Below are 8902 nucleotides of genomic sequence, written 5' to 3'. Positions count from 1 at the left end.
ATAAATGGTGTTGGGAAAACTGGACATCACATGCAAAAGAATGAAACTAGACCCCTCTTACACCATACACAAAAATTAACTCAAAATGGATTAAAGACTTGAATCTAAGACCTGAAACTATAAAACTCCTGGAAGAAAACGTAGGCAGTAATATCCTTGACATTGGTCTTGGCAATGCTTTTTTCGGATTTGACACCAAAATCAAAGGCAACAAAAGCAAAAGTAAACAAGCAGGACTACATCAAACTAAAAAGCTCCTGCACAGCAAAGGAAACCATCCACAAAATGATATGGCAACCTACTGAATGGGAGAAGATATTTGCAAATCATATATCTGATAATGGGTTAACATCCAAAATATATAAAGAACTCATACAAGTCAATAGTGAAAAAACAAACAATCCAATTTAAAAATGGGCAGAGGGGGCTTCCCTGGTGGCGCAGTGGTTGAGAGTCCGCCTGCTGATGCAGGGGACACGGGTTCGTGCCCCGGTCCGCGGGGATACCACATGCCGCGGAGCGGCTGGGCCCGTGAACCATGGCCACTGAGCCTGAGCATCCGGAGCCTGTGCTCCGCAACGGGAGAGGCCACAACAGTGACAGGCCCGCGTACCACAAAAAAAAAAAAAAAAAAAAAAAAAAGGGCAGAGGATCTAGGTAGACATTTTCCCAAAGAAACCATACAAATGGCTAATAGGTGCATGAAAAGGTGTTCAACATCACTAATCATTAGGGAAATGCAAATCAAAACCACAATGAGATATTATCTTGTACCTGTTAGAATGATTATTATCAAAAAGACAAGAGATGATAAGAATTGGTGAGGATGTGGAAAAAAGGGAACACTTGTGCACTGTTGGTGGAAATGTGAATTAGTACAGCCACTATAGAAAATAGTATGGAACTTCCTCAAAAAATTAAAAACAGAGCTACCATATGATCCAGGAATTCCACTTCTGGGTATATATCCAAAGGAAATAATATCACTCTATCGAAGAGATATCTGCAACCTCCCTCATGTTCACTGCAGCATTATTTATAATTGCCCAGACATGGAAACCACTTAAGTATCCATCGATAGATGAATGGATAAAGAAAATGTGGTATATATATATATATATACAGCGAAATGTTATTAAGCCATAAAGAAGAAGGAAACCCTGACATTTGAGACAACATAGATGTACCTTGAGTGCATTATTCTAAGTGAAATAAGTCACAGAGAAAGGCAAATACTGTATGATCTCACTTATATGCAGAATCTTAAAGAACTGAACTCAAAGAAGCAGAGAACAGATTGATGGTTGCCAGTGGCAGAGGGTGGGGAAAATGAATGAAGATGAACTCACAAAGTTGTAACTATGTGAGGTGATGGATGTGTTAACTAACCTTATCGTGGGAATCATTTTGCTATATATACATATATCAAATTATTATGCTGTACACCTTAAACTTACAGAATGTTGTATGTCAATTACATCTCGATAAAATTGGAAAAGAGGGTGGGGGTGTGAAGATCTGAATAGACACTTCACCAAAGAGAATATATTGATGTAAAGTATGGACATTAAAAGATGCTCAATATGATTAGTCATTAGGGAAATGTACATTAAAACCACTGTGAGATACCACCTAGTAGAACAGCTAAAATAAAAAATACTGACTATATCAAGTGCTGCTGAGGATGCGGGGGAAGGGAAGTCTCAGGCACTGCTGTTGGTAATGTGCACATACTATGGAAAATAGTTTGGCAGTTTCTTAATAAATTAAATGTATTCCTATTATAGGATCCATGACACTCCTAGGTATGAAAGCATCTAACCATACAACCACTTGCATATATGCAATTTTATTTGTCATATCCCCAAACTGGAAACCTAAGATAGACACCTAAGTGTCTATCAACAGATGAATGGATAAAAAACTTTGTTAAAGTCCTATAATGGAATAGTCAGCAATAAAAAGGAATGAACTATTGATACATACCTCAACACGGATGAATCTCAAAACAATTACACCAAAGGAAAGAGGTCACAGAAAAAGAGTATATTCCTTATAATTTCACCTACATGAAATTCTCGAAAATGCAAATATAGCCATAGGAAGCTGATCAGTGGTTAGCTAGGGGAAGGGTGCAGGGAAAACATGAGCAGGAGAATCACAAAGGGGGACTAGAGGGTTTTTGGGTGATGGATATGCTCATTATCTTGATTGTGTTGATGGTTTTCATGGGTGAATGCATATGTCAAAACATTTCGAATGCTATAATTTAAATATGTACAGTGTATGCCTTATTACATTTCAATTATGCTGTTAAAATAAAAAAGAACAAAATGGGAACTAGGGGGTCACAAAGTATTCTCCATTGCAGTTTTACCAGTGATAAAGTTGGCACAGAAATCAATTTCATGTTTATTTGTTTTTAACTTTCTGTTATCAGTTGACTAGAACTGAGGGGAGAGGATGGGTGTGTGATTAGTGCAGCTAAAACTTCAAGAAGGTTTACTGGATATTTCAACTTCACAATGATTGTGGCACAAACTGTGTTTTCTATTCTTTAAACAGCATGGACCACCTTTAAAGCTGTCTGCTCTGTCACTACAGGGTTACAAACCACAGTTCAGGCAATTTCTAGGTAGGAAGGCCAATGAGAATGGCAGTGTTAATTCTGGAGAGGAGTAGAGAATTCACCCAGTCCAAACTCTTCATTTTGTAGATGTGAAGCTCAGAAAAAGTTACTTTACCTTTCTGGTTCCGAGTCATGTAGTTCATTTGTAGCCACGTGTGAGAAAAAGTCCAGATCTCTTTATTTCTCATCCAGTCCCTGACACAATTGTTAAAAGCCTTGTTCTCATGAGTCAGATGCACCTGGATTTAAAATCTGTCTCTAAAACTTGAAGTTAGCTTTGTGACCTTAGTCATCCTTCTAATTTCTATTTTGAGGATTTATAAACTGAAGTTCAGAGCAGTTGGTTTCTTTGAACAGCTCATGAGATTGCTGTAATGACCCCATGAGATCATCTGGCAAAGCCCTTGGCACAGTACATGGGACATACTATGTGGCACTTGATAAATGGGTTCTACTATCAATATTATGATTATTAGTTTATTCTTATCACTCCTGTGGCATTAGTTGCCCCTTTTTACTCTAATATGCATAAATGACCTGCCTTTAAAGTTCCCTTCTTGTATTCCTTCCCAGGCACACTCAGGCGCCTGTTTTCTCAGCCTTATTTCCATGTCTGAGCCACATTTGTTCCCTTTATAAAGTCTCTCCCATTTGCGCCCCCAGCATTAGTTTCCGAGCTTCTGCACTGCCTGGGGCACGAGTTGTGAGTTTTGCTCATTAGATGATAAATTATTGCCACCAAAAAGTGACAAAAGACAGTTTGCAACTTTTTACCACCATTAAAGCTCATGCATTAAAGCAAAAAGGAGCTATAGAGACATCTGGTTTGTGAGATCACAAGGAATATATGTCTGCTTCCGGCACTTTATTTGAGTGGCAGAATTCAGTGAGTTAATGATTCAAGAAGGAGACAGCTTCAGTTAATAAAGTTTAGTATTTAGCAACACAGATCTATCACCATCGCTTGCCATGTCAAACAGTGGATTTGTTACTTGCCAGTGTACCTACGTTAGCAGAAACATTTGCTCATATTGAAACCTTACCCAAGGCAGCAATTTTCTTAATAAAGAAACAGGCTGTCAAACGTTTTCTTCTCATCCTTAGAACCCTTCCAAATAGCTTCCTGACTGTGGGCCATGGCCTTCCTGGGGCCTTATTTCATGGGGTGATTTGACAAATGCAGTGTGTTCAACTGTATTTCAGAGCCAGAGTGGATATTCTGAGCCGAGCCCTAGGGATCCCCCTGTGACACTTGAGGTCTGAGTGCATTTGCTTTTTGTGAAGCAGGGAATATAGAGGTAGAAATCTTAGACTGTCAGAGCCAAAGCAAAGCTGTGCATTGTAGGAGGAAAATCATCTAGGTACCCACCCCGCTTCTTCAGAGCCAAAGCTCTCTAGATAATTTTCTCTACTTCCTCACCTCCCCCTCACTTTTCTTCCCACTCCCATTGGGCGACGGTCCCTTCACTCTAATAGTTCTCACTAATGTAATCAACGATCTCCATGTTACGGATCAAGTGATTTTTTTTCAGTTTTCCTCTTACTTTAGCCATCAGTGGAATTTTCCACAATTGATCAATTCCTGCTGCTCTTGGTTTCCATGACTTGACACTATCCTAAGTTTTTCTATTTTTATCTCTCTTCTTACTGTTTTTTTGACTCCCTATCAGGTTTCATCTTCCTCTAACCTCAGCCATTAAGAGCTGGTTGCCCTTTGAGGGTCAGCCCCAGGCACTATTCTTTTCTCACACTTTGCTCTCGCCCTGAAGGATCTCACCGCACCTGTGGCTTCTACCACCATCCTTATGTGGGACTCACACACCTCCCCTCTGAGCTGTGGACTCTCTTAACCTGCTGTCCCACTGATATCTCCCCAAGATATCTCAAAGGTATTGCAAACGCAAAATGTCCAGGTCCAAATGCTCACTCTTCTTCCCCAAACATGGGCCCCCTCCAGCTCCACCATCCGTTCTGTATCTGATGAGTCAAGGACTTAGACATTATTTTCAGCGCTCTCTCTTCTCGCAGTCCATGTCTGATTCATCAGCATGTCTTGTCAATTTTATCTCAAATCTTTCCACCTCTGTTCATCTCTAGTCCCAGCACAGGAATGGCATACAGAGGCACTCAATAGATATTTGATGAATGAATGAATCTTCACAATGGCATCCTAGGACAGGCTACTGTGGTGTCTGGCCAGAACAGCTGCCAGAGCTTCCTAATAGGGGTCTCACTAATCTATGTTTCCCCAATCTAAACAGTATTCCATATTACAACCAAAGGGATCTACCCAAAAAAGCAAATCTTATTACATCATCTTCTTTCCCTGGCTTAAAACACTTAAATGGTTTCTTATTGCTCCTAGGATAAAATAAAAATTTATAACATGACTTATAAGGGCCTGTGTAGTTTTTCTACTGCCTGTTTATCCAGCCTCATCTTACACCAGAAGGCACCCTCCTTATTTGCTCCAAGCACACCAAACACACCCTTCTACTCTAGACCCCCCACACTTGCTGTGCCCCCTCCTGCCACAGAAACTTCTACCTGACCCACTTTTCTTTCTCTTCTCCAATCATTTCTTAGTTAACTAGTTCTCATCCTCCAGATCTTGCCTCACATGTCACTTATGTCATCAGGGTCACCCACCTCAAACTCCCATCGTACCATATACCTCTGAAAGTATTGGGTTGGCCAAAAAGCTCATTCCAGTTTTTCCATTAGATGTTATGGAAAACACGAATGAACTCTTTGGCCAACCCAGCCCAATAACTATTTCATTAAAAAATGTGTATAATTATTTGTTCAATATCTGTCCTCCAAGAGTAGAAGCTCCATGATGACAGGAACAGTATCTGGCTATGTTCTTGCTGAATGCTTGGAACTCAGCACAGCTGGTGCTCAGTACTGTTTATTAGATACATTGAATAACTGTAAACCAGAAGGCCTGGGACTAGGCCCTGGCTCTGCCTGGGATGGATGCATGGCCTTGGAGATAAAGGACTTGCATGGATCAAAGAAATTCTGTCCTTTATTATTGAAATTTATTTGTTCAAGGTAAAGGTCCTGCCCTGGGGGATCAGATCCATTCACTGATGAATCCTTTAAGTGGAGGTATCAGTTAGAAGGAGCTTGGGCCCAGGCAATTGGCAGCACTCAATCACCTCAATCTAATTTCCAAAGTTCCCTGCATCAGCAGTGGTAAGCGCCCTAGGGTGCACAGTTTACCCGACTGAGCTTCATATTAGGAACCTGTTTGGATAGAAGCAGCAGCTTGTGTTCTTTTGGGGCTGCAGAGATACAGAAAGTGCAAAGCTGGTGACACTCTGCGATGCCCAGAGCTTGCCCTGGTTGCTGTATGGATTGAGGCACCCCTGGAGTCTGTTGCCTCCTTTTGAATCCTTCACTTGTGTAGCACTTACTTCCAGAACCAGTGGGCCCATAATTTAATATAATTGAAGGCTATTAACGATTATAATGCATTTTCACATGCTTTGTCACATTTTCAGTTTCATAACAACTCTGATTTTTTTTTTTTTTTTTTTTTTTTTTTTGGTACGCAGGCCTCTCACTGTTGTGGCCTCTCCCGTTGCGGAGCACAGGCTCCGGATGTGCAGGCCCAGCGGCCATGGCTCACGGGCCCAGCTGCTCCGCGGCATGTGGGATCTTCCCGGACCGGGGCACGAACCCGCATCCCCTGCATCGGCAGGTGGACTCTCAACCACTGCGCCACCAGGGAAGCCCACAACTCTGATTTATAGGCCTTGTTTTTATTCTCATTTTTTATATTAGGAAACAAATTAGAGAAGGCAAGTGACTTCCTCTCTTATTTTTTGTGACCCCTCTAGTAATCTTGGTTTCAAACTTAGCTTTTCTCACTCCAAAACTAGTGATTTTTCTACTACGTTATTTAAATTATTTGTGCTATGTTTCCACATTGTTATGGACTAAATTGTGTCCCTCTAAAATCCATATGTTGAAGCCCTAACCCCTAATGTTACTATATTTGGAGATAGGGTCTTTAAGGAGGTAATTAAGGTTAAACAAGGTCATAAGGGAAGGACCCTAATCCAACTGGGCTGGTACCCTTATAGGAGGAAGGGACACCAGAGATCTCTCTCTTTCTTCCCACGCAGGATCAGAGGGAAGGCTATGTGAGAATACAGCAAGAAGGTGGCCATCTGCAATACAAACAAGAGAGACCTTACCAGTACCAACCCCGATCGCACCTTGACCTTTCAGCCTCCAGAAGTGTGAGAAAATAAATATCTGTAGTTTAAGTCACACAGTCTGTGGTATTTTGTTATGGCAGCCCAAGCTGACTAAGATACATGTCATATCAGACTGCTGCACAAGAGGGTCAAGTGGGTATAAAGCTGGTGACAAGGCAAGTGGACCCAAATGCCCCATGTCTTAGGAGAGACAACCCCAGACACTGATCACAGAACATGACTTGCCTCTCATTCCAGGGCAGAGATATTTATTCATTGCTGGGTGTAGTGGCCTTGGGTCCACAGGAATTAACTGAATCCGGGGTGCAGTCAGACGTTTCTGGACCACCAAAGTTCCCTGCATTCTGTATCCTCCACGATCCAGCACTGGTGGGCCTAAATAAAATATGGGACATAATTAAATTGGAGAGAATCATAAAGAAGTGGTAAAGATAAAATCTGCTATTTAAAAATCATGGTATTAACTGAAACCAATCTTTCCTTGGAAATATAATAGAAAGGTCTGTTGACTCCTCATCTACAGAGATAAGAAGATGGATTGTCAGACGCACAGGTTTAACCTTCTATGAGGCCAGGCTGTGACAGCTGCTCCGCTATCCCTGGCCTTCTCCACCCTCGCTCTGCTAGTGGGAGCATCCTGTCTTTCCAGAGGGACAGTGGCCTGATCTGAAAGCTGTATAGTCTGTCATACAGAGTGAAGTAAGTCAGAAAGAGAAAAACAAATACCGTATGCTAACACATATATATGGAATCTAAGAAAAAAAAAAAAAAGGTCATGAAGAACCTAGGGGTAAGATGGGAATAAAGACACAGGCCTACTAGAGCATGGACTTGAGGATATGGGGAGGGGGAAGGGTAAGCTGTGACAAAGTGAGAGTGGCATGGACATATATACACTACCAAATGTAAAATAGATAGCTAGTGGGAAGTAGCCACATAGCACAGGGAGATGAGCTAGGTGGTTTGTGACCACTTAGAGGGGTGGGATAGGGAGGGTGGGAGGGAGGGAGACGCAAGAGGGAAGAGATATGAGAACATATGTATATGTATAACTGATTCACTTTGTTATAAAGCAGAAACTAACACACCATTGTAAAGCAATTATACTCCAATAAAGATGTTAAAAAAAAAGAATTTGATGAGCAATATCCTCCATCATTTTCAGGGAATGGCAGTCAAATAAAGAAAATAAATCTTGAAGGGAGGGGATATGGAGATATATGTATACATATAGCTGATTCACTTTGTTATACAGCAGAGACACAACATTGTAAAGCAATTATACTCCAATAAAGATGTTAAAAATTAAAAAAGAAAAGAAATCTTGAGAAGACTCAGAGAACACACTCTTGGGTGGATGGAAGGCCTTTCCTGGCCTCGGGGATGCTTTGGATTTTATTTGCCGTGTTCACTGATTTCACCTCTGTCAAGAGCCATTACAGGTGAAACAGCAGCTATAAAAGATTGGCTCTCAGGGAGGAATTGGAAGGCATCTTTCTGGAGCTACACATTAGCCTCACGCCACAAGGCTTGTGGATAAAATAGTGCTTACAGGTCTATGGGACTTTTCTTGGCGACTAGACCCCACTGGGTCACAGGTGGCAACTACAATCCCCCCAATTCTCTCTAGCTTTTCACCGGATAATCAGCAGCATTCTTACAAAGTCAAGTGCTTAAATTAAAAAAAAAAAACCAAACTCTTTTTTTTTTTTTTGGCCGTACCATGCGGCATGAGGAACTTTCCTGACCAGGGATCGAACCTGCGACCCCTGAAGTGGAAGCATGGTGTCTTAATCACTGGACCACCAGGGAAGTCCAAAAAAATACTCTTTATTTTTTAGAACAGTTTTAGACTAGGAGAAAAATTGCAAAGATAGTGTGGCAAGTTCCCATATATCCCATACCCAGTATCTTCTATTAATAACATCTTAGATCAGTATGTACATTTGCTGCAGTTAGTGAACCAGTATTGATACTATTATTAACTAAATGCCATACTTTATTCAGATTTCCTTAGTTTTTACCTGATATCCTTTTTCTC

Source organism: Mesoplodon mirus (genome assembly GCF_964341445.2).
Source record: "Mesoplodon mirus genome assembly, chromosome: 2".
Taxonomy (NCBI): domain Eukaryota; kingdom Metazoa; phylum Chordata; class Mammalia; order Artiodactyla; family Ziphiidae; genus Mesoplodon; species Mesoplodon mirus.
This window is presented reverse-complemented; position numbering follows the sequence as displayed.